This window comes from Schistocerca serialis, chromosome 4, assembly GCF_023864345.2.
Source record: "Schistocerca serialis cubense isolate TAMUIC-IGC-003099 chromosome 4, iqSchSeri2.2, whole genome shotgun sequence".
NCBI classification, from domain to species: domain Eukaryota; kingdom Metazoa; phylum Arthropoda; class Insecta; order Orthoptera; family Acrididae; genus Schistocerca; species Schistocerca serialis.
This window is the reverse complement of record NC_064641.1, coordinates 219,685,699-219,710,734: the sequence shown is the minus strand read 5'-3', so window position 1 is coordinate 219,710,734 and position 25,036 is coordinate 219,685,699. Positions and strand designations below refer to the sequence as shown.

The window sequence follows — 25,036 nt, the reverse complement described above, 5'->3', positions numbered from 1 at the left end:
TTTAAGTAGTTCTAAGTTCTAGGGGACTGATGACCTCAGAAGTTAAGTCCCATAGTGCTCAGAGCCATTTGAACCCAAACAGCCGGCCGCGGTGGTCTAGCGGTTCTAGGCGCTCAGTTCGGAACCGCGCGACCGCTACGGTCGCAGGTTCGAATCCTGCTTCGGGCATGGATGTGTGTGATGTCCTTAGGTTAGTTAGGTTTAAATAGTTCTAAGTTCTAGGGGACTGGTGACCACAGATGTTAAGTCCCATAGTGCTCAGAGCCATTTGAACTATTTTTTTTTTAACCCAAACAAACATCGTCTCCGAACTGTTCCTTCGTTGTATGCAGTACACAAGATTACGTGTTTGTATCCTTCCGCATTAGCGTCCTGTTAAGCACAATAATGGGTAAACACCCTAACCATGAGAAACTCCCCCATACCGTAACACCACCTCCTCAGTAGTTCAAGCTGATACTAAACATGATGGTTCTCCAGGCTTTTGCCAAACCCAAACCAGTCCATCAGATTGTCGCAGGGTATAGCATGATTCATCTCTCGTTTCCAGTTGTCCACTAGTGTCGTGTCGCTCTTTTCACTATTAAAAGCGTCGTGAGGCTTATGAGGAGCGGCCCGACCGTTGCATCCCGTTCTTTTAACTCCTTCGCATAGTTATGATATTAGTTGGACTGCTCGTAACAGTCCTTCCGCTCATTTCATACGATTCTTTACAACCACACTCCGTAATACTCAACAGTCCCTGTCCGTCAGTACATTAGATCTGCCTGGTCCTTGTATAGCTGTGATTGTTCCTTCGCGTTTTCACTTCACAGTTGCATCTCCAACAGTTGACTTGGACAGCTTTAGAAGGGTTGAAATGTTACTGATGGATTTCTTACTCGTGTGATATCCAGTGACTAATTCACATCCGAAGTCACTGAATTCTCATGAGCGACCCATTCTGCACTTTATTTATTGGTTGAACAAGATAGATTTATTTAATCTTCACTTGCGACGCGTTTCGCCTGTTCTAGGTATCGTCAGACATTCTGGGGAAGTTACAAACTGGTATAAGTATAAATTGTTATTAAAGACAACAATAAATTAAAAATAACAGAAGGAAGACAAACGTCGATTGGGCTATGGAGCACAGGGCCGTATTTGATTTTCAGCGGGTGGTGAGGGGTATAAATTTCAACTCATAAAATATTGCACCATACCTGAGCTTACCTATAAAAACTATTGCTAATCGTGACCAAGGCGTCGAACATAATTAAAAGTCTCCATAGAACCGGGAGGTAATAGCCATATAGCCACAGCGTCATTACATCACCGATAAAATTCTTCCTGCTCGTAACCGAGGTTTCAAACGTGATTAAAATTTTCCCCCTTTACCGAGCACATCAAATTTTCTGGCCATCGGCTCCCAAATTTAGAAAACCTTAAAATCCTTCACGTGGCCGAAAAAGACGAGAAACTGAATTTATTGGAAGAGTTTGAAATTTCTAAGCATATCTTTCTCAAATCTCCGAAACTAATAAATGAACAAGTCTGTTCGAAACATCAAATTTTTTTGTTACAACGATGCGTATCTTTAAATGATGCTTGGCACCTATATTATTTACTGAATATCCATTCAAAGCGGATCCCAGTGGAACCACTTGTGGACTATTATCTGCATCAAACAAAAACGTGTTGGATGATGAACATACTGAACGTAATGCAAAAGCGGGTGGAACATATTTAAATTGATATATATCGCCCGTAACTGCACATATAGTTCAAACTGATGATTGTTTCAACCGGCGGAAACCCAATACTAAAAACGTGGACTGGACTGTGTTTTGTTAGTAATAATAGAATTCATACAGGAGCAGCACGTTGGCGCAGGATGTCCGACAATAATAGAAGGATGCTCTCACTGTGTTGATATCACACCACTGACGAAAGCAGTGTCTGTGGATGGATGAACTAGCTTACGTAAAGGAAAGCCAGCATTAAAGACAAATGGCGCGACTTCCGAGGCGAATAATCGTTACTGAATGTACGAGTTCATTCGTGCGGACAGGCATGTTACAATCCGTAAGCTTGCAGCACAACTTGACAGTGATGGCAACAGCGTACAAAAGATGGCGGAAAATTTAGGATAACAAAGAGAATGCAAGGAGGATATCCGAATAGTTGCCCCTGATACCACAGAGAAAGGAGTACAAATCTCATTCCAGCTGGTTAAAGGATTCAGAGTCGATAAGGACATTGTTTTTCGTATGGTGGCAGAAGACGGAACGACGGTGTATGTTTATGATTCGGGAACGTCCAGTCCATGGAGTTGACATAAGACCCAACGATCAGTAAAGGAAGTCATGGTCGCTGCTTCATAGGGTGACCTTCAGCTTAATTTTTTGTAAGTGACTGTATCAGCAAGTAACATAGCTGCGACACGAATAACTAACGAGGTATGCCGCCAAGTTGAAAAATATGTCCACTCTTTAAAATGCCGTACAGGTCGCGGAGGAAAACGTCATTTACTGAGTGCAAGTTGACTGAATTATTCCAATATTAGGCGTTTCGGATATTGCTATCGTCATACATCCAGGAACAATATGTTGCACATAGAAACAAAAGTTGGATGTTATGGTAGTAGCGGTCATAAGTAGAAACAATCACAGTTCTGTAACACATGAGACAAATTGTATAGATGGTATTTCAATAATCAAACTAAAACCTAATTATTTAGGAAATGTATATATTTTAAAATACTGAAATATTTGTAGCGAAAGTTGGCACGAACACTGCAGGGTGGTTATAATTAAACTTCCGCTACTTGAGAGGGCGCTCATGAAAAACGAGCGAACGTCTCACGAGGAAACTTTGTGGAATTTTAAGAAAATTCGGAAGAGAAATACCGAATAAACCCTTTGAAAGAAATTCATTTTAATTTCCACACGAGATGGTAACTATTGTTACTTGCGGACCGTGTTTATGTCCCAGGTTAGAAACGTTGCTCAGTGCGCCGACCAACTGCATCCACTAGAGCCTGAAAGCGCACTAGAGACTGCTCTACTGCTGTCCGTAACATCTTACGTGTGATGGTGGACCACGAAATGTTCAGCTGTCGCGACACCTCTCTAGTAATGCTTGAAGATCGCACGTTGCGTCCAGTGGCGGCAGTAAGTTTTTGAATAATTTGTAGCGGAACTGGCCATCTGCCTATCCCAGGAGCAGTTCCCTTAATCGCTAGTTAATTCGAAGTTCCGAATCATGCTCTTCAGCTCCGGTGCGGAAAGAGGACCTCTTCGTATTTTTTTAATGCGTCGATACTGGCGAAAAGTAGCAGCCCTATTGCTGTGTTTCTGATAAAATAGCTTCACGAGTAGTGCCCTGCTCCCCTTGACCAGACCACGTGAACTGTCTGCAATTGTAATGTCCATCGACGATTGTGTTCCAGCCGTACATCATCCGGCCATTACCGGCGCGTAATGGTAAGTCATAACACCAACATTACTAACAGCGCAAATCCTGCAGTGCACAGTCTGAACATCACTCCTGTAAACTTGGATACGCATGCGGTAAACAGTTTTCGGCCCAAGTAGCGGAAGTTTAATTATAACCATCCTGTATATCTAGCGTTCTACACGTAAAAATGTAAATTGAAGAGATCGTAAAGATATGTCAGAATAAAATGCTGTTTGTCAATATTCAACGTGTCACACTATGTTAAGGTAGAAATATCTCTGTGGGGAGGTTTTGAATAGTCAAAAATTCTGGTCTAAAACATGACGAAATAAATTATAAAACCAACTGCATATACACGCGCTGTTGTTGCGTTTTATTAGCACCGTAGTCTGTCGCGGCTTGTTTAATACGTTATATATGCCCCTCTATCATATTTCACGTAAGACTAAGCTATCTGGTACATAAAGGTACTTTTTTTGGGGGTGGGGGGGGGGTCATCAGTCTTCTGATTGGTTTGATGCGATCCGCCACGAATTCCTCTCTTATGCAACCTCTTCATCTCAGAGTAGCACTTGCAACCTACGTCCTCAATTATTTGCTGGACTGCATGTATTCCAGTCTCTGTCTTCCTCTACAGTTTTTGCCCTCTACAGCTCCCTCTAGTACCATGGAAGTCATTCTGTCATGTCTTAACAGGTGTCCTATCATCTTGTCCCTTTTCCTTATCAGTGTTTTCCCCATGTTCCTTTCCTCTCCGATTATGCGCAGAATCACCTCATTCCTTACCTATCAAATGGTTCAAATGGCTCTGAGCACTATGGGACTCAACTGCTGAGGTCATTAGTCGCCTAGAACTTAGAACTAGTTAAACCTAACAAACCTAAGGACATCACACACATCCATGCCCGAGGCAGGATTCGAACCTGCGACCGTAGCGGTCTCGCGGTTCCAGACTGCAGCGCCAGAACCGCGCGGCCACTTCGGCCGGCTCCTTACCTATCAGTCGACCTTATTTACAACATTCGTCTGTAGCACCACATCTCAAATGCTTCGATTCTCTTCTGTTCCGGTTTTCCCACTGTCCGTGTTTCACTACCATACAAATGCTGTCTGTACTCCAGACGTTCCCAGAAGTTTCTTCCTCAAATTAAGGCCGATATTTGATATTAGTAGACTTATCTTGGCCAGGAATGCCCTTTCTGCCATTGCTAGTCTGCTTTTGATGTCCTCCTTGCTCCGTCCTTCATTGGTTATTTTACTGCTCAGCTGGCAGAAATCCTTAACTTCATCTACTTCGTGATCATCAATCCTGAGGTTAAATTTCTCGCTGTTCTCATTTCTACTACTTCTCATAACCTTCGTCTTTCTTCAATTTACTCTCAATCCATACTCTTTACTCATTAGACTGTTCATTCCGTTTAGCAGATCATGTAATTCTTCTTCACTTTCACACAAGCTAGCAATGTCATCAGCGAATCGTATCATTGATATCCCTTCACCTTTAATTCCACTCCCGAACCTTTCTTTCATATCCATCATTGCTTCCTCGATGTACATATTGAACAGTAGGGGCGAAAGGTTACATCCTTGACTTACACTCTTTTTAACACGAGCACCTCGTTCTTGGTCTTCCACTCTTATTATTCCCTCTTGGCTGTTGTACGTATTGTATATGACCCGTATCTCCCTATAGCTCTCCCTTACTTTTTTCAGAATTTCGAACATCTTGCACAATTGTACATTGTCGAACGCTTTTTCCAGGTCGACAAATCCTATGAAAGTGTCTTGATTTTTCTTTAATCTTGCTTTCATTACTAACCGCAACGTCAGAATTGCCTCTCTCGTGCCTTTACCTTTCCTAAAGCCAAACTTATCGTCATCTAGCGCATCCTCAATTTTCTTTTCCATTCTTCTGTATATTATTCTTGTAAGCAACTTGGATGCATGAGCTGTTATGCTGATTGTGAGATAATTCTCGCACTTGTCAGCTCTTGCCGTTCGGAAAGTCAGATGGTATGTCACCAGATTCATGCATTCTACACACCAACGTGAATAGTTGCCACTTCCACCAATAATTTTAGAAATTCTAATGGAATGTTGTCTTTCCCTTCTACCTTATTTGATCTGAAGTACTCCAAAGCTCTTTTAAATTCCGATTCTAATACTGGATCCCCTATCTCTTCTAAATCGACTCCTGTTTCTTCTTCTATCACATCAGACAAATCTTCCCCCTCATAGAGGCTTTCAATGTATTCTTTCCACCTATCCGCTCTCTCCTCTGCATTTAACACCGAAATTCACGTTGCTCTCTTAATGTCATCGCCCTTTTTTTTATGTCACCGAAGGTTGTTTTGACTTTCCTATATGCTGAATCTGTCTTTCCGATAATCATTTCTTTTTCGTTGTCTTCACATTTTTCTTGCAGCCATTTCGTCTTAGCTTCCCTGCACTTCCTATTTATTTCATTCCTCGGCGACTTGTATTTCTGTGTGCCTGAGTTTTCCGGAATATTTTTGTACTTTCTCCTTTCATCGATCAATTGAAGTATTTCTTTTGTTACCTATGGTTTCTTCGCAGTTACCTTCTTTGTACCTATGTTTTCGTTACCAAATTCTGTGATGGCCCTTTTTAGAGATGTCCATTCCTCTTCAACTGTACTGCCTACTGACCTATTCATTATTGCTGTATCTATAGCCTTAGAGAAGTGCATCCGAATCTCTTCATTCCTTAGTACTTCCGTATACCACTTCTTTGCTTACTGATTATTCCTGACTAATGTCTTAAACTTCATCCAGGTACTTACACCGCAGTACAAAGAAATTTTTCATTTGTTCATTTGATTTTACTGTCTCTGATGTGATGTTGAGACTGTATGTTCATTCGCGATAGTAGCTGTGTTGGTGGAGCTACTTCATTCTTTCGTAAGTGCGTCAGTGTGTTCTAGCAAAATGTCAGAACAGCTGTGAAAGCGATATTTCCCTAATGACAGTAGTTGAAATAATACAAAGAGAGTGAAAATAAGAATAAACGTAAACAGAGATAAAAAATAACCGCAGTCATATGCGTACCGGAAACATTTTGTAGGACAGGACGTGTATTGTATCAGTGTTTCCTCTCTGTGGCCATTAGTTCTCTGCTGTGAATATGATGGCTGTTGTAGGCAGCGCAGCAGGTTGTGCATATACTTCACTGTACTTTAGAGATACAATTGTTCTTGTTATTGTTTTCTGTAATCATTAGTCTTCTCTCATGCTCATTATTTACTTCTGAAGTCTCTGCCATCTACAGTAACAGCTAACGTGTCCGGCTACTAACGCGAAGTACCCCATGCTGAGTTATCGGTGGCTACCTCAGATGTTTCTGGAACAGATTTTAATCAGACTCATGAGATCAGAGGACAAGATGCTTCAGTGCAGAAGTACTGCCAGGGACGTAGAGGTCCAGGACGTCCGGATTCCCCCCCCCCCCCCCCCCCAAATGAAATAAAACACGACCTAACCGCAGTGTAATGAAATAGGAAGTCATAAGAGGCTATCAAAATTTCGGTTTGAGGGCGTTGCTGCAGCGTATATGTAATACAGCGCGATTCCTATGCAGGTACATAAGCACTGACATGTCAGCAAGGGATTAGTCTGTCATTTGTATCTTTTTTTGTGTCCGCGAGATAAATGCGGAGACGCGAACTATGGCGATGTTACCAAACGCTTCCAAACATTACCAACATGCTGTTAGTCTTTTCTTGGCTGCTCAAGGACAGATTCTGGTAGGTATTCATAGGAGAATGAAGACTATGTATGGGGCAGCATGTTTGTCGAAAAGGACCGCTGGAAAATGGTGCGACAAGGGGTGCTGCTGCTTCAAGGTAATACATGTCACCATATCAAAAATGTTTTAACGAAGAAGTTACGCCAATTCAGGTGGAATACACTCGAACATCCGCCCTGCAGTCCTCATCTCTCCTCATGCAATTACCACGCCTTCGGTCCCTTAAAACAGGCCAGAGGCCAGGGTCAAGGGTCCCTGTAGGATGGGGATTTGCAGTGGGCATCTGCGGAGTGCTTGACGCAGCAGAACACGGTGTTTTACCGAACGGGTATCTTCAACCTGGTTCGTCGGTGTAATTATTGTCTCCGTGCCACCGCGATTTTGCCTGAGTGGCATACCGATTCTGGACTGTACGGAAATTTTTTGATCGCCTCTTATATTTTGATTCAGTAACACAACAAAAAAGGGATATGCAGTTTCGACATACAACGATGCTATCGATCGGTTTAACAGATTTAAATTATCGCTATATCGATGGCACATCTGCTTTTGCCTGCCGCTTCTTTAGTCAAGGCCAAATGTTGTACAATGCTGACCTTACGTGAGTTCAGTTTTTATTTTGTTAATCAGTTCAGTTCTCACTTAATTTAATGTACGTGCTTCATGTTGAGGGTTGAATAATACTTGGGCGGTTTTTTGTTCTACTGATTTTTATTTGTATGAAGTAGTTTTTGGCTTATTAAGCCATTCTTCACATAACTACCGGCTATTGTTTACAAGGAGCTTGTGTTCTTACGAACCAAACATTCTGGACTGAGATACAACGCACTTACATACGATCTTAAATTTTGGTATTGTCTTTGGAATGGTCAGACGGGTCTTTTGACTTTTCGTTCTGTAAGACTGTTCTTTAACATAATAAATCACATTTTATGGTTTGTCAGTACCATTTATGACGACAATTAGAATTATTTAGAATACACATTATTACAAATTTACAATTTTTGTTATTTGTTGTGAACAGTTGCACTGGACATTAATTGTTGGTTGCACAACAGCGATGTTTTCTTAGGCGGTTACATTTTGTTATTAGAAAATTGTGCATTAATATATTCCAAATATTACATTGTTACAGTTGACTTACTGTTAGGGGTATTACATTATATTGGGATGTGAATTTGTTTACTATTTGGACACTTTGTGGTTAGTAGCTGGTTTACTGTATTGTGTAAAGTTTAAGAGTGGTGATGTGCTCAGTTGCAATTGGTCATTTAGGACCAGCTGGGGATTTAGGGTTAAGTGTTTGTTAATTTCAAGTGCTTCTAGTAGGCTGAATTTTCTGCCTTTGTTGGCTATATGTAGCACTTCTGTGTGTGTTAGATATTTATGTCCTCCTTTGAGCACATGTTCAGCAAAGGTGGAGTCTGATTTATTTAATCTCCAGCTGGTCCTAAATGACCAACTGCAACTGAGCACATCACCACTCTTAAACTTTACACAATAAAGTGTCCCAATAGTAAGCAAATTTACATCACAATATAATGTAATATCCCTTACATGTTTACATTCCTAACTGTAACTCAACTGTAACAATGTAATATTTGGTATATATTAATGCACAATTTTCTAATAACAAAATGTAACAGCCTAAGAAAACATCGCTGTTGTACAACCAACAATTAATGTCCAGTGCAACTGTTAACAACGAATACCAAAAAATTGTAAATTTGTAATAATGTGTATTCTAAATAATTCTAATTGTTGTCATAAACGGTACTGACAAACCATAAAATGTGATTTATTATGTCAAAAAACAGTTTTACAGAACAAAAAGTCAAAAGACCCTACTGACAATACCAAAGACAATACCAAAATATAAGATCGTATGTAAGTGCGTTGTATCTTAGTGCAGAATGTTTGGTTCGTAAGAACACAAGCTCCTTGTAAACAATAGCCAGTAGTTATCTGAAGATGGCCTAATAAGCCGAAAACTAGTTCATAAAAATAAAAATCAGTAGAACAAAAACCGCCTAAGTGTTACTCAACCCTCAATATGGAATTGTTCTATCAAGAAGCGACGGAAGAAACGATAAGTAAGTGCTTCAGTTTATTATTTTTGTGCAGTGTGCTATTCTGATAGTTTCTAATTACGGATACCTTTGTAACAAGAAAGAAGAAAAACCGATTGTGCTTCGTCCACTAGCGTTGTGATAAGTTAAAGGCACGTACGCATTGCTATAATAGCCTGATTACCTATCTGCAACAGATTAATTTTATCACTGGAGTCGTTATTTGGAGACTGGTAGAACTTAGCCGTTGAAATACTTCAGTATTTCACAAGGCGCTGGATTACTGAACATCACTACAAATAACATTAAACAAAAGTCAATGCCATATAAATGCACTTTGATTTGCCTGTGTCGCCCAAAAATCTCATTGATCAACAAAAATATCGCCCAAATGACGATGGTTGCATATCTGTAAAAAAAATTGCTGAACATTCTGTCGTTATTAGCCCAAATGTGATCATCACGGCTGTACTCAGTAACGAAAATCAGTTCTGATACGAAAAAATGGAGAAGAGTTTGTGGAGAGCAGAAGGGGTATGCGATGACAACACATTTTATAGTTCGTTCCTTTCTAAAAGATCTTTCAGCAAGCTGCCTGAATTCGTTTCGAGCCGATTGCGTCCTGCATCCTTCCCCCCCCCCCCCCCCCCCCCTCACTCTCGTCCCAAATCTATTTACGCTCTTAATACTGTAATAACTGAAACCAAGAATTCCCTCCACAGTTAAACCTTAAAATGCATGCATTCATGCGCTATCAAATAACAAACAAGCACAATTCAAGGAACATAAGAAGTCTACCTTTTGTTGTGATGCATTTTATTTTCTTTGAAAGCAATGTACAACAACCAGTTTTTTTTCTTACATTTTCCACCGATCGGGGTAGCTCTGTGCAGTTAGGTGCAGTCTCTGGATTCGGGAGGCGAGTTGGTTCGAATCCATCTGCCGGCAATCGTGCATATACTTCCCTGTGGTTTCCCATTTCCATTTCAGCCAAATGCAGGAGTTGGTCCCTTACTACAGGCCTTAGCCAATTCATTCCGAATTCCTTTCTTGCCTGTCACATTCCAAGTCCTTTAAAGAGGCAGCCTGTCTGCTTAAACGGAAAGAGCTGGATCGAAGGCCGAGCCGAACATCTCTTTGAAGACTCCTGACACTAAAAGCTATATTTACAATGGAAGGCGGCTAGGGGATTGTCATTTTGTGTTAAGTTTCTGTGCGTAAAGATGGCTCACTTGTGGAACAGTTCTGTATCATGTCTTCAAGCTTTATACAAAAACGATATTGTGTTGCGAAGTGTTTTATTCTTAATATCCTTGGAACAGTGAGTCCAACCGTCACAACTTTAACGTCTTTCTATATAAAAGTCATATAACCGACAACGTGTATTGTACATCGTAGAGGAGTTTAATAGCATAAAAGGCTTGACAACCGTATTATCATGGATAAATACAAACTCATTTATGACGCTGCATACATTACACGCCAAGTTGAAATTAATGCATGAATCAATGTAAGGATCCCAAAACTGTAGCTCATAGTATCAGTGAATACTGTTTTGTTTTATAAATAAATTCATTTGCTACACTGGACTGTTGAAATAGTAATTTTAAAAAAGTTCTTGGTCACGTAAGAAAACCGAAGAATTTTAATGTAATGAAAGATACTTTAATAAAATTTGAGTCTGAACTCAGGAACTCGGGATGCTATGATGTGATGAAGAAATTCTGAGTTGGTTTCAGATAAGTCGTAAAGTTAAATACAAGATTACAGGAGAAAGATAGCTGTCATCAAAAAATATTTGAACCCTTTAACTTTAAAAGTTATTCAACACAACATTAAGACTCTTCTGCAATAGTGCACTTTATATTGCAAGCTGTGTTTCGTTAACAGTGAGGCAATACAATACATTCGAATTGTAATTCGTTTGGTAATAGAGTGGTGTTATCATATTGCAAAATAAAGAAATATTTCACGTAATTTTATCCATAGCTCTCAGTGTTTCTTCGTGTCTGTATTACTTTCGTAAAATAAAGAACAACCGCCTTCAGTAACAGTCGTAATTTTATTTCTATGTACGGTGCATTTCGATCCCTGAGGACACATCTTCAGATGCTTTAACAGTCTACATCAGTTTTTTTTCCTTTCTCAGATTTAGGTTAATTCTTGTCCTGGTAGGATTACAATGGTATATTACAAAGGGGTACATTGTGAATATAAGTTTACAAAATTAGGACACACAGAAAAAATAACTTTTGCAAAGGAACAGGAGGTTAGCGGCAGAAGAATACAGAGAAAATATGAAAAGAGCGGATAAGCTTTGTAGGGCAAAGAAAAGGCAGCATGAAAGGATAAGGATAGAGCAGCTGGACAAATGGGAGACGATAAAGAGATCAGAAGGCTCTATGAAAGAACAAGAGATTTGGAGAAAGGTTACCAACCTCGAGGAGTTTTCTATAAGGATAAGGACGGAAATCTATTTGGAGACAAAAGCAAAGTCCTAGAAAGGTTGCATAAGTATTGTACCGAACTGCTTGACGGGAAAGAAGGGATAAACAAGAAGGAACCGTGATTGAGAATGAAAGGGAACAGGACTCAGAATTGGAATGAGAGTTAGATGTAGAGGATCGGGAAGAGGAAGTAGTACCAGAGCTAGAGGAAGTGAAGAATGCTGTCAAGAGCCTAAAAAATAATAAAGCAGCAGGAGAAGACGGCATAGAGGCCGAATTGTTAAAATATGGGGCAAAGAAAGTGGAGGAATTGATAAAGGAAATATGGAGGTAATGCCTAAGGATTGGAACATGGAAATTATCTGCCCGTTACATAAAAAGGCGACAAGTCAGAATGTAGCAATTATCGTGGAACCACACTCTTGAACGTAACATATAACATACTTAGTAAAATTTTAGCCTCCAGACTTGAAGGGACGATAGAAGGGATATTGGGGGACTATCAGGCTAGATTTAGGAGGAACAGATCCACGATGGATCAGATATTTTTATTAATACAAGTGCTAGAGAAGTTTTATGAGTATGACAACCAACAACATCAGTTGTACATTGATTTTAAGCAAGCGTACGACATCCTACACAGGATGAAAATTATACAGATCATGAAATAATTTAGAATCCCATTAAAATTGGTCAATTTAACAGAAATGACAATGAAAGCCACAGTGTGTAAAGTAAGAATAGAGCAAGAACTGCCTGGTGAATTTCGTGTACGGAGGGGGCTACGACAGGGAGATGTGATCTCTACAATGTTATTTAATTTAGTTTTATAAAAGATGATGCGGCAAATGCCGATAAATCCAGGAGGAACAATACTTAATCGGCAAGTTTAAGTGGCAGCATTAATGGCAAGGAATGTAAGGGCACTAAAGGGGAACTACGATACGTTAGAGGAAGCAGCAAGAGAAGTAGGTTTAGAAGTAAACAAAACAAACTATATGATGATGGGGGAGCCCAAAGTAGCAGTAGAAATTCAAGAAAGGATAACGAGTGGACATCATTGCTATTTTGCCTTTGCTGGATGTATTTAATTCCATGAATGTTAGTAGGTATATAAAAATCAAAATATACACGACCATATTAAGACCTATAGAAATATATGGATCAGAAGGCTGGGTATTGACGTTAAAGGAGGAGAACTGGTTATTGAGATGGGAAAGAAAGATGCTGAGAAGAATTTTTGGAACAGTGAGAGAGGAATATGGATATTGTTGTTAAAATTGAGCAGGGAAGAATAAGATGGGCAGGACATGTACAGAGAATGCCAGAAACTCGGAGTGTCAAGACAGTTTTCATGGGAAAACCTGACGGGAGATGGAGAAGAGGTAGACCCAGGAAAAGGTAGCTGCACGATATGGAAGAAGATCTAACGTCGATGGGAATAAGAAACTGGAGAAGGAAGGCGGTGGACTGAGAAGAATGGAGGCAGGTGATATGGGAGGCCAAGGTTCTTCAAGAACTGTAGAGCCAACCAAGGAGGAGAAGAAGAAGAGTAAGCACATTTATGTGCATTTATACACGTTTCTATAATGTGTAGATATGCACATAAATATGTTTACCGATACTATGCTTCAAAACCATGTATCCACTACGGGAAACGTAAGTTATCTTTCGATTTGTCTTAGTTTTGTAAACTTATATTCACAATTTTCCAGTTTCTAATATACCATTGTAATCCTACAAGGATCAGAATCAACCTAAATCTTAGATGGAAAAAAAATTGATGTACAGTGTTAAAGCACTTCAGGACGAGTCCCCATGCATTGCACATTGAAGTAAAACCACGTTTGTGACTGAAGGCGGTTGTTCCTCACTTTACGAAAGAAACATTTTATTGCACATTTGGGTATTTCTTATTACATGTTACGCTTTTTAAGACAAGCTTTTCTTGCTCAATTTTATAAACGAAAAATTATTTGTATGAAGGTTTTCCAAAAGCAAATTATGTACATACAATAAATAAATAAATAAATAAATGTGTTTTCAGAACAGAATGAAAAACGTCAGCCTTTTTATGGTCCTCTTTAACAAATCAGATCCCCCTTCCTCCCCTTTGACAAAATCCTGGCTACGTCCTTGCAGTGACACAGAACAAGTTCCCAAGATGTACTTGTTGCAGCTATGAGATGAACTATTTTGTCCACCGTAGCTTTTATTTCATTTCGCTTATTGACAAGAAGTGAAATATCCTGAAAATATGGAACTGGTAAGTGCTTTTAAAATAGTACTACTCTACGACGCACTTAAGGATTAGAGTGACATATGGACCCAATGAGAAATACTGGGAAAGGGAGTTACAACTCCAGTTATGACCTAAGAAATCATTTGGTGTACACTGGCCAGTGTACCGAGGCAATGAAATACTTTTAATCGGGTAGCAGAATGAGGAGGACAACATTCGTTTGACGATGGCAATGTTTTGACTGTACTGACAGTTATAACCGTCGACAGTGAAAAGCTGATTGAGAAACAGAAAAAGATCGGACGATTATTTCCCAGAAGTGATATGAAACAAGTAATACGAAACTCTACGCGTTTTAAGTGTAACTCACGCTGTGGCGAATAACGCATAAATAATGCGGTGGATTTTGAAATGTGATATGTAGAATCTTGTATAAATGCAGTAAATAGCGAACATTATAGGGGAGACTACTGACTACTTACAACCTGCAGAGCCTTTACAGTAGAGTGACTTGAAGATCAACATACAGAGAACTAAGTTCAGGACCAACATCAAGAAAGCCAGCCCCCCCCCCCCCCTCCCCCGGCGCGCGCGCACACACACACACACACACACACACACACACACACACACACACACACAAAATACCACTAGAAGCCGACCATTAGGAAATTATCAGCAAAATGTGCACCAAAGGTCTCACCACTGCAGCAGAAATATTTACTCATCAAAGTGCTTCTGTAAGAGCCTCAGACTCCGACACTATAAATCGCAGTAAAACATTCCGTTCCGAGAGCCTTGTAATGACGAAGAAGGGTCCGCTCATGGAACTGAAGCTTAGGAAGAGGAAGCAGAAGGATGCTAGGACCCGTAAGAGGAAGACTCCTACAGGATCTGGGACGACGACGCGCTGTACCAACACCAGGAGGACATCGTAAAGCATTTAAGGAAAAAGCGACATCGTAAAGTACCGGGTGATCAAAAAGTAAGCATAAATTTGAAAACTTAATAAACCACGGAATAATGTAGATATTGAGGTAAAAATTGACACACATGCTTGCAATGAAATGGGGTTTTATTAGAACCAAAATAAAAAACAAAGTATTGCTAGACGCGTGAAAGGTCTCTTGCGCGCGTCGTTTGGTGATGATCGTGTGCTCAACCGCCACTTTCGTCATGCTTGGCCTCCCAGGTCCCCAGACCTCAGTCCGTGCGATTATTGGCTTTGGGGTTACCTGAAGTCGCAAGTGTATCGTGATCGACCGACATCTCTAGGGATGCTGAAAGACAACATCCGACGCTAATGCCTCACCATAACTCCGGACATGCTTTACTGTGCTGTTCACAACACTATTCCTCGAGTACAGCTATTGTTGAGGAATGATGGTGGACATATTGAGTATTTCCTGTACAGAACATCATCTTTGCTTTGTCTTACTTTGTTATGTTAATTATTGCTATTCCGATCAGATGAAGCGCCATCTGTCGGACATTTTTTGAACGTTTGTATTTTTTTTGGTTCTAATAAAACCCCATGTCATTTCAAGCATGTGTGTCAATTTGTACCTCTCTACCTACATTATTCCGTGATTTATTCAGTTTTCAAATTTATACTGACTTTTTGATCACCCGGTATTTAAGGAAAAGGCGACTGGGCTGGGCAAATAGCCTGCGCCCAATACGTGCATCTGTGCACACCACGCGTCCCGGGGCACACACAGACTGGCCTTTCCCTACATGGTCACCCGGACGCTTGAGTTGTAGTTCACATTGATACGCGACGATGACGCGATAAGAATGCATAGAAAAATGCATGGTGTGTCCTGCTTGTCGACAAGGTACCGTTCAGAAGTTTGTAGAGGAATTCCCAAGTGGAGGTTGTTTACATTAGAACCGACGAGCAGCACATAATCCAGACTGAATCTCTTACTTGGTGACAGATTAAAACTCCGTCTCAGACCAGCAGTCGAACCCGGAACCTTGTCTTCCCCGCGCAGTGCTGTTACCGCCTGAGCTATCCAGGCACGAGTCACGATCCGCCTTCATAGCTCCAGTTCTACCAGTACTCCCTTCCTGCTTCCCAAAGTTCGCAGAAGCTCTTCCCACATTTTTCGAGACTAACACTGCTGGAAGAAAGGATATTGCGAATAAAAGGCTTTTTCATTGCGTAGGCGTTGGTTCGAGAATGAATTTTTCACTCTAGAGCGGAGTGCAAGTCGTTTCTAAATTTCCAGACAAATTAGAACTGTCTGCCGGAACTTTGGATTTCACGGGCAATATATTTATCTAATAAGGGATCTGTCAGTAAGTCTCATCACAGAAAACAGTTGTTTTGATAATTCGCTTCCATTGTAGTCCCCTATGACTTTCCACTGTCGACTTGTACATACACTGAAGGGTACTTGTGTCTGACAATACTTTTCGCACATTATCACAGTGACAACATTTATTCTCAGAGTGATGTGTATAAATGTTTCATCTGAATAAACCACTGTCCGTTTCGTTTTTGGTTCTTCTTTCTTTCGTAAAAATGTAATGTAGTGCTAATTTCTCGAAACTATACCCTCTCCTCGGAGGAACCTCATTTATTCTGCACCTTTTAAAAACAAATCCTAGATTAAAAACTTTCTCAAAGCAGCCGCGAAGGCAATTTGTGCGAGATAAAAGCTATCGAATTTTTGCAATGTTGGTGTTCAGTTGTATTGTTCACAACACCGCGGAAGTTATTAGACAATAATACGTTTATTCATATCGTCAACGGGTATGCACTGTGTGTACTTTATTTCTTTTTCTCTGGGAAAGATACCTGAATCCCAGTCCACTCAATAATGTGCATCTCCCGCCCTAATTTACAGACCATCGGTTTACTCAGTTCTGTCAGTTTTGCCGTCAGCATTTCCATTCTTTTTTCCTTCTCGTCATCAAAAAATTTAATGACATTAACAGCAAGCCGCCACGTCCGTTCGGGAAGTCATCTTTCGCGATCCCTTCCTCGCTTGCACTGCGAGGTAAGACCACGTGCTACGTAGAACTGCAGCGTCCTTAGCCTGTCCTAGCCACACCACCGAATTAGTTGGTTTGGTATGTCAAGTGACACTACCTGCGATGTTGAAAGGCAAGCGCGAGCATACACTGATGAACCAAAACATTATGGCCACTTGCTTAAAAGCTTGTTTGTCCATCTTTGGAACGAAATACATCACTGATTATGAGTATCAGGAATCCGACAGTTGGTAGGTTTGTGGAGGTATGTGGCATTAGAGGTCTACACTCACGTTATGTGTCTAAATTCTCGCCGCGACGGTAGCCACACGGTCTAGGGGTGCCTTGCCATGGTTCACGCGGTCCCCCGTCGGAGGATCGAGTCCTTCCTCGGGCATGGGTATGTGTGTTGTCCCTAGCGTAAGTTAAAATAAGATTAAATAGTTTGTCAGCCTAGCGACGAAGACATCAGCAGTTTGGTCCCATAGGAACGTACCACAAATTTCAAATTTTTTAATTTCTCGAATTTTCTCGTCGTGGTCATTACGCGAGATGTATGTTGGAGGAAGTAATATGTTGTCCAACTCTTCCCAGGAAGTATTCTTTCGAAATTTAAGCAGTAAACCTCTCCGTGATGTACGACGCCTCTCTCGTAACGTCTGCCAATGGAGTATGTCGAGCATCTCGGTAAGGCTCTCACGCTGGATAAACGACTCCGTGACGAAACGCGCAGCTCTTCACTGGATCTTCTCTATCTCTCATTTACATACTCGTCCTGAAGGTTCTTGCTACAAATCCCAGTGTTCTCGCCGCGCAGGGTAGCCCCCCCCCCCCCCCCCCCCCCCCACGCATCGTGCGGTGGCGCGCGTAGCATGTATGTAGATTTGGCCATTACTGAGGTACATTCTTTGTAGGGTCCATGAGGTCACCAGAGGTAAGATCACAAAGTGGGTAGAGACATTTAGCCAAGAGGGACCACGAATAAACTATGTGAACTGCTTTCCGTATGGATACATATTGGTGAGGATGAGCACCTGAAAGTGAGTTTCTGGGAGGTCAATATTAATTGTATTTAGCTATTACCTCCCTGGAGCTATTAAGATATAAGTTATATTTAATAAACAAAAGAACTACTCACCTTTCACTAATCCGAAGCGTCCGAAGAATATCTGAAATACAAGAGAAAATGTTTAAGTAGGTAAGTACACACTTATGAAAATTATCTACTGCTTAACTGTAAGGTCATCAAAAATCTGTTACCAGATCAGCTAACTCGTCTATTTCTACAGCGAAATATTTGGCACACATCCGAAAAGGGATTATTGAGCGTCCAAAGGCCAGGCTGACTCAGCTGTCTGCTGTCTGCTGGCAGCCAATACGACTACGTAGTCTCTTAGTTTTTCTCTTAGGTAGAGAGCAGTATGGTTACTCTAAACAAAGCGTCATGAAGTGTACAAAAACAACCAACACTTAGTACAATGTGACATTGGATATAAACTATAAAGCACTGCAGAGAAACGAGTTGTTGTCTTATTCTACGGCAGTTTGCCAAACTCATGCGATCAATTTCACCGTCGTATGTGCCTACAATTAGACTGACTCTCGATTAGGACGTTACGGCACTTCAAAAACACATTTCCTTCTGCCACAACTTATAGAACATAGTAACTAAGCACCGATACACGTTGCTTTCCGTCAATCTCCGAGGTAGCACGGAGCTACTACTGTAACAGGAAAGCACATCAGAAATTACGTGTGCGTAGAAATATCTCAAAATACTAATCTAAAAGAAAATCGAAAAGAGACGCTCAGGACCTACGGTACGACACGGCGTTCTTCACTTTACTTTATTACGGGTACACCGACAAATATATTTTCTTCCACAGTAAACACCACGGGCTACCGTGAGAAAAACTTAGTGAGACTAAAGTCTAACAGGAATTATCTTCCTAGTAAAGATTTCCTCTCCTAATTTCAGACCTAGTCTTATACTATAATGTCTACATCCACGGTAGCTTTCTATCACGAAGGAAAACACAGTGTAGATATAAATACTGTTTCCTTTTTCTGCCTACCGACTTAGTATAATAAAGCACAAACTCTGATGTAGGCCTATAGCGTACAATGTTTATAAGTGATCAGCATTGACGATCCTTTACTAGAATGTTACAGATGGTATCAGGTATAAATAACATGTGCAAGACCGAGTTATTGAAACTATTACGTTACTGTGGGATTCACAATGCGTTAGGCCATAAAATTAAAGTTAATAATAAGTAGGAAACATTTATGTTCTACAAAATTATGTGCGACATGCACAGATTTTATTTTTGCAGAAGATACAAAAGATCTAGATATGTCACGTAGCGTTTACAAAGGAGAGTACTACATTTTAATGGTACGCACAAACAGCAACATTTAACTGAAAACGAGAAATTACGTTCTTAGGTGGATTTACATATACCAGCAGATGAAAAATAAAGTTGAATTTACTATTGAAATCTAACAATATATAACAAACTTAATTTAATAGAGGAAAAAAAGGATAATGACTTTTGTCATTTAATAGTGATCTTTCATTCCGTGTCATATGTTTATTGATTTCCAGTAATGTCATCTATTTGTTTTTCTTAACAGAACGTAAAATTTCATAATTTACATCGTATCGATGATCGTATATTAAAATATGTTGGGAAAAGGTTGAATCCGACTTTTTTGATTTCTGGTTTCTCTCATGTTCAGACATCCTAATTGCCACAGTTTCTCCTAATTAACGAACATAGGTTTTCTCACAGCGCTTGCATGTGATGTTCTACCCACCACTCTGTGCCAAGGGTTACAGTTTGTCTTTACTGCAAAATAAAAATTTTTTGACATTCTCTCGGTTTTATATATGTAGATCTGTAGTTGGGAGACCAGATTTTCAGCGAGGTTATCTGAAAACTTACCAACATATGGGATGGTTTATAGCTGCAGACAGGTTCCTGTTGGCCAGTGTACCGAAGTGGTGTAACTTCATGTACCTTCTCTTCTTGTAGTGTCTTATCGGTCAGCGCAGAGTAATAGCCACTACTGGAAGCTATAAATTTGATGGCTTATAGTTCTGCTTGAAAGGCAGATTTAGATGATGGAACAGATACGAAGCGATACAATATCGAATGGAAAGCTGCATGTTGTGACTCTGTGGGTGTAGGGACCTCGCAGGAATTATCGCATCTGTAGCTGTGGGTTTTCTGTAAATTCTAAATAATTCAAGGTACGTAATGTTCGTCATATGGATTATTGTCTGTCGTTAAGTACGTGAGGTATTTTCGCCCAGAGAGATGACATCACTTTCGGAAAGCTTTCTTTCTCTTTTGATGCTATCCCCCTCCTTTTGATCTCCTCATCTCTAAGTGACTACTTCATTCAACACCGCCTGTTCTGCATTACTTATTCAAGTGTTTGTCTGACCTCACTATACACTAATTCCTCCACTCCCTTCTCTCTCCCCCCCTTCCTATTGCTCCTTCCAGCGCTAACTCCTCCTGGATGCTTTATTGCATGTCCTGTTAACCCGTTCCTTCTTTTGGTAAGGGTGCTCCATATACGAGGTGCGGTTGGAAAGTTTTAAGAATGGGCTTGTAATTGTACAATGGCGGTACCTACGTGCTACTGTGCCACATCTCCTTCAAAATAGTCCCCTTCTGACTGAACACACCGACTCCAATGGTGTTTCCACTTTTGGAAACATTCCAGGAATTTTTTTCCCTGAAGTGTGTTAAGGACGCTCACTGTATTTGCCTGGATGTCTTCAATCGAGTCAAATCGCTTCCCTTTCAGTGAAAATTTCAGTTTAGGAAAAAGAAGTCCGCGGGGACCAAGTCAGGGGAATATGGAGAATGTGGGAGCACAGGAATTTTGAATTTGGTCCAAAATTCAACAATGGAGAAGGCACGATCAGCCGGAGCATTGTCATGGTGTAGCATCCAACTCCTGTCTTTCCACAGTGCAGGCCTTTCCTTCCGCACTTTTTCGCGCAAACGCTCAAGGACACATTTGTAGTATTCCCGGTTAATTGTCAGTCCTCCAGGGGTATATTCATGATGCACAATCCCGGAAGAATCGAAAAGAAATCACCAACATTGTCTTCACCTTCGACCGACTTTGCCGTGCTTTTTTCGGCCGTGGTGAACCTGGAGTTTTCCACAGCGAAGACTACACTTTGGTTTCGGAATCATATCCGTATACCCACCATTCGTAACCTCTAATACCCTATTCAACAAATCTGGGTCATTTTTAGTCCGATTAATCAGATATTGATACACTTCAAATCGGTATTGTTCCTGGTCACTTGACACTTTTGGAATGGATTTTGCGGACACTCAATGGATGTTCAGATCTTCAGTAAAAATTGACTGAACTGTGTAGAAACTTAAATCAAGTTCATCAGCCATCTCCCTAATTCTAAGTCTACGATCAGATCGTAGACTAAGTCGCGAATTTTCACATTTTCGTTCGTTTTTGAGGTGGAAGGTTGGCCAGACCGTGGTTCATCATCAAATGATTCGCTGCCATTTTTAAATCTGTTGAACCAGACAAAAACATTTGACTGGCTCATACAATTATCTCCAAAAGCTGTTTTTAATAGTTCTTAAGTCTCAGAAACTGATATCCCGGTTCCAAAAGAAAATTTCACACAAACTTGTCGCTCCATTTTTACGTCCATTTTCACGCTAGGAAATCTTTGCAGTAGGGACTTTACGTTCACCATACGTCGCTTACACATGGGTAACTTACGTGAGCGACATGTATGAAGAAAACTGAACAACGTTCATGGACACATACGGAAAGGTTCAGATGGGAAGACACAGGTAATATGTGTGATGGTCCAAAATAAAGCTGCCGAGAAAATTACGACGCTTGCGATGTATTCTGAATGAAGGCGACTGAAGTAGCGCTGCGAGGTATTACGTAGTTCAAGGCGTAGTTGCCTTCTACGACTATGCAAAAAAAGCAAAATCTTATATACACTCCTGGAAATGGAAAAAAGAACACATTGACACCGGTGTGTCAGACCCACCATACTTGCTCCGGACACTGCGAGAGGGCTGTACAAGCAATGATCACACGCACGGCACAGCGGACACACCAGGAACCGCGGTGTTGGCCGTCGAATGGCGCTAGCTGCGCAGCATTTGTGCACCGCCGCCGTCAGTGTCAGCCAGTTTGCCGTGGCATACGGAGCTCCATCGCAGTCTTTAACACTGGTAGCATGCCGCGACAGCGTGGACGTGAACCGTATGTGCAGTTGACGGACTTTGAGCGAGGGCGTATAGTGGGCATGCGGGAGGCCGGGTGGACGTACCGCCGAATTGCTCAACACGTGGAGCGTGAGGTCTCCACAGTACATCGATGTTGTCGCCAGTGGTCGGCGGAAGGTGCACGTGCCCGTCGACCTGGGACCGGACCGCAGCGACGCACGGATGCACGCCAAGACCGTAGGATCCTACGCAGTGCCGTAGGGGACCGCACCGCCACTTCCCAGCAAATTAGGGACACTGTTGCTTCTGGGGTATCGGCGAGGACCATTCGCAACCGTCTCCATGAAGCTGGGCTACGGTCCCGCACACCGTTAGGCCGTCTTCCGCTCACGCCCCAACATCGTGCAGCCCGCCTCCAGTGGTGTCGCGACAGGCATGAATGGAGGGACGAATGGAGACGTGTCGTCTTCAGCGATGAGAGTCGCTTCTGCCTTGGTGCCAATGATGGTCGTATGCGTGTTTGGCGCCGTGCAGGTGAGCGCCACAATCAGGACTGCATACGACCGAGGCACACAGGGCCAACACCCGGCATCATGGTGTGGGGAGCGATCTCCTACACTGGCCGTACACCACTGGTGATCGTCGAGGGGACACTGAATAGTGCACGGTACATCCAAACCGTCATCGAACCCATCGTTCTACCATTCCTAGACCGGCAAGGGAACTTGCTGTTCCAACAGGACAATGCACGTCCGCATGTATCCCGTCCCACCCAACGTGCTCTAGAAGGTGTAAGTCAACTACCCTGGCCAGCAAGATCTCCGGTTCTGTCCCCCATTGAGCATGTTTGGGACTGGATGAAGCGTCGTCTCACGCGGTCTGCACGTCCAGCACGAACGCTGGTCCAACTGAGGCGCCAGGTGGAAATGGCATGGCAAGCCGTTCCACAGGACTACATCCAGCATCTCTACGATCGTCTCCATGGGAGAATAGCAGCCTGCATTGCTGCGAAAGGTGGATATACACTGTACTAGTGCCGACATTGTGCATGCTCTGTTGCCTGTGCCTATGTGCCTGTGGTTCTGTCAGTGTGATCATGTAATGTATCTGACCCCAGGAATGTGTCAATAAAGTTTCCCCTTCCTGGGACAATGAATTCACGGTGTTCTTATTTCAATTTCCAGGAGTGTACTTCGAGCAAAAAATGGTTCAAATGGCCCTGAGCCCTATGGAACTTAACTTCTGAGGTCATCAGTCCCCTAGTACTTAGAACTACTTAAACCTAACTAATCTAAGGACATCACACACACCCATGCCCGAGGCAGGACTCGAACCTGCGACCGTAGCGGTCGCCCGGTTCCAGACTGTAGTGCCTAGAACCGCTCGGCCACTCCGGCCGGCATACTTTAAGCAAGACTATACCATTTTCAGATTTAATAATGTAGTACGTATTTCACTTTTTTTAGAAAGAAAAACATATCTATTTTTTATTCTAAGTGAGTTTCTTCGCTCGCTGTTGTTTCACAACCTATTTCTAAAAAACGAATCCGATGAAAAGCTTACAGTACTTACGTGTTATTCACTTCTCAGCTTCGTGATGGATCTCATCATTACATAACTCGGTATAGTTATTTAGATACTTCGACATTAAAACGTCTAAGATATGGTATTGTAAAACATGTTCACAGGCTACGTTTGCTGCGTAAACTATGTAGCTAACACTTCGAAACAATTTCTGAAGCAGCGCGGGATTAGCCGAGCAGTCTTGTGCGCTGAAGTCATGGACTTTGCGGCTGGTCCCGGCGGAGGTTCGAGTCCTCCCTCGGGCATGGATGTGTGTTTGTCCTTAGGATAATTTAGGTTAAGTAGTGTGTAAGCTTAGGGACTGATGACCTTAGCAGTTAAGTCGCCTAAGATTTCACACACATTTGACCATTTGAACAATTTCTGAAGTTGGTGGATAAACCATTTAGCTATCCGCCAACAGACGAGTATGCCGAAAACGCCGTGTGCCGCGACTGGCGAAATCATTGTACGCAATGCTGAATCTACCGACAGTGTGCCGTGAAACCGTAAACAGTGATATAGCGTATTAATTCAGAGGCAGCCACAATGAACATTTACATTACGTTTAGATTAACTTCAAGTTTTATGAGTATACAAGGGTCCTACGAGTTTCGAGACGAATTATGTCTGATATTGCAGTAGATAACAGTAATTTAGTTCTTTTTTTTTTTTAAATCAGTAGATGGATTCAGTTTAATTACTGCACAGCACGAGTTTCATGCAACGCCCAGCGTGGCAACAAATGTTGGTTTGTTTCTCGTTACGAACAAAATGTTTCTTAAAAAGTAGAAATTTAGGTGACCACGCGAAAGTCCGCCGCAGGTTAGAGTAGAACGATATTCGGCTTAGTGGCAAGTCGTCTAGCACTTATATCTGTATACATCTATGTCCGCGTATTCTTGACCCAACTTTCCCGCCTCCTTAGCGTACCCGCACAACGCCCGCAGCTAGCGTCATGCAGCAGCACTAATCAGCTTCTAGAGCATTGCCTCCCCGTGTTTTCCACTGCCTGTTAATACAAGTCATTAAACTTTACATGGCACTCTACGTGTTTGGCACTGTTCTATCGAATGGACACGCAGTGTTTCAATTAACGGGAAACGAAGAGTCGTTTTCCGTTCGCTCAGGGCTGGAGTCCGAGATTCGAACAAAAGAAACACATTAGAAAAAAATAAGCACTTGTTAAATGAATATCAACCTCACGAAGATTACTTTCTCTTATCAAGAATTATATTCTCCCCATTTGCTTCTGTACTGATCCATTAACGCGCTCGTTATAAAGAG

General features: G+C 41.6%; 1 protein-coding gene across 1 annotated transcript in view; it reads right to left on the bottom strand.

Annotated features, from left to right (window-relative positions):
* The window catches only part of LOC126474042 (sodium-coupled monocarboxylate transporter 1), a 320,142-nt gene that overhangs the window by 67,706 nt on the left and 227,400 nt on the right, over positions 1-25,036 (bottom strand). Inside the window, exon 3 of the mRNA XM_050101454.1 lies at positions 18,082-18,112. The gene's annotated coding sequence lies outside the window, so the exon portion shown is untranslated. The remainder of the gene's footprint in view (positions 1-18,081; positions 18,113-25,036) is intronic.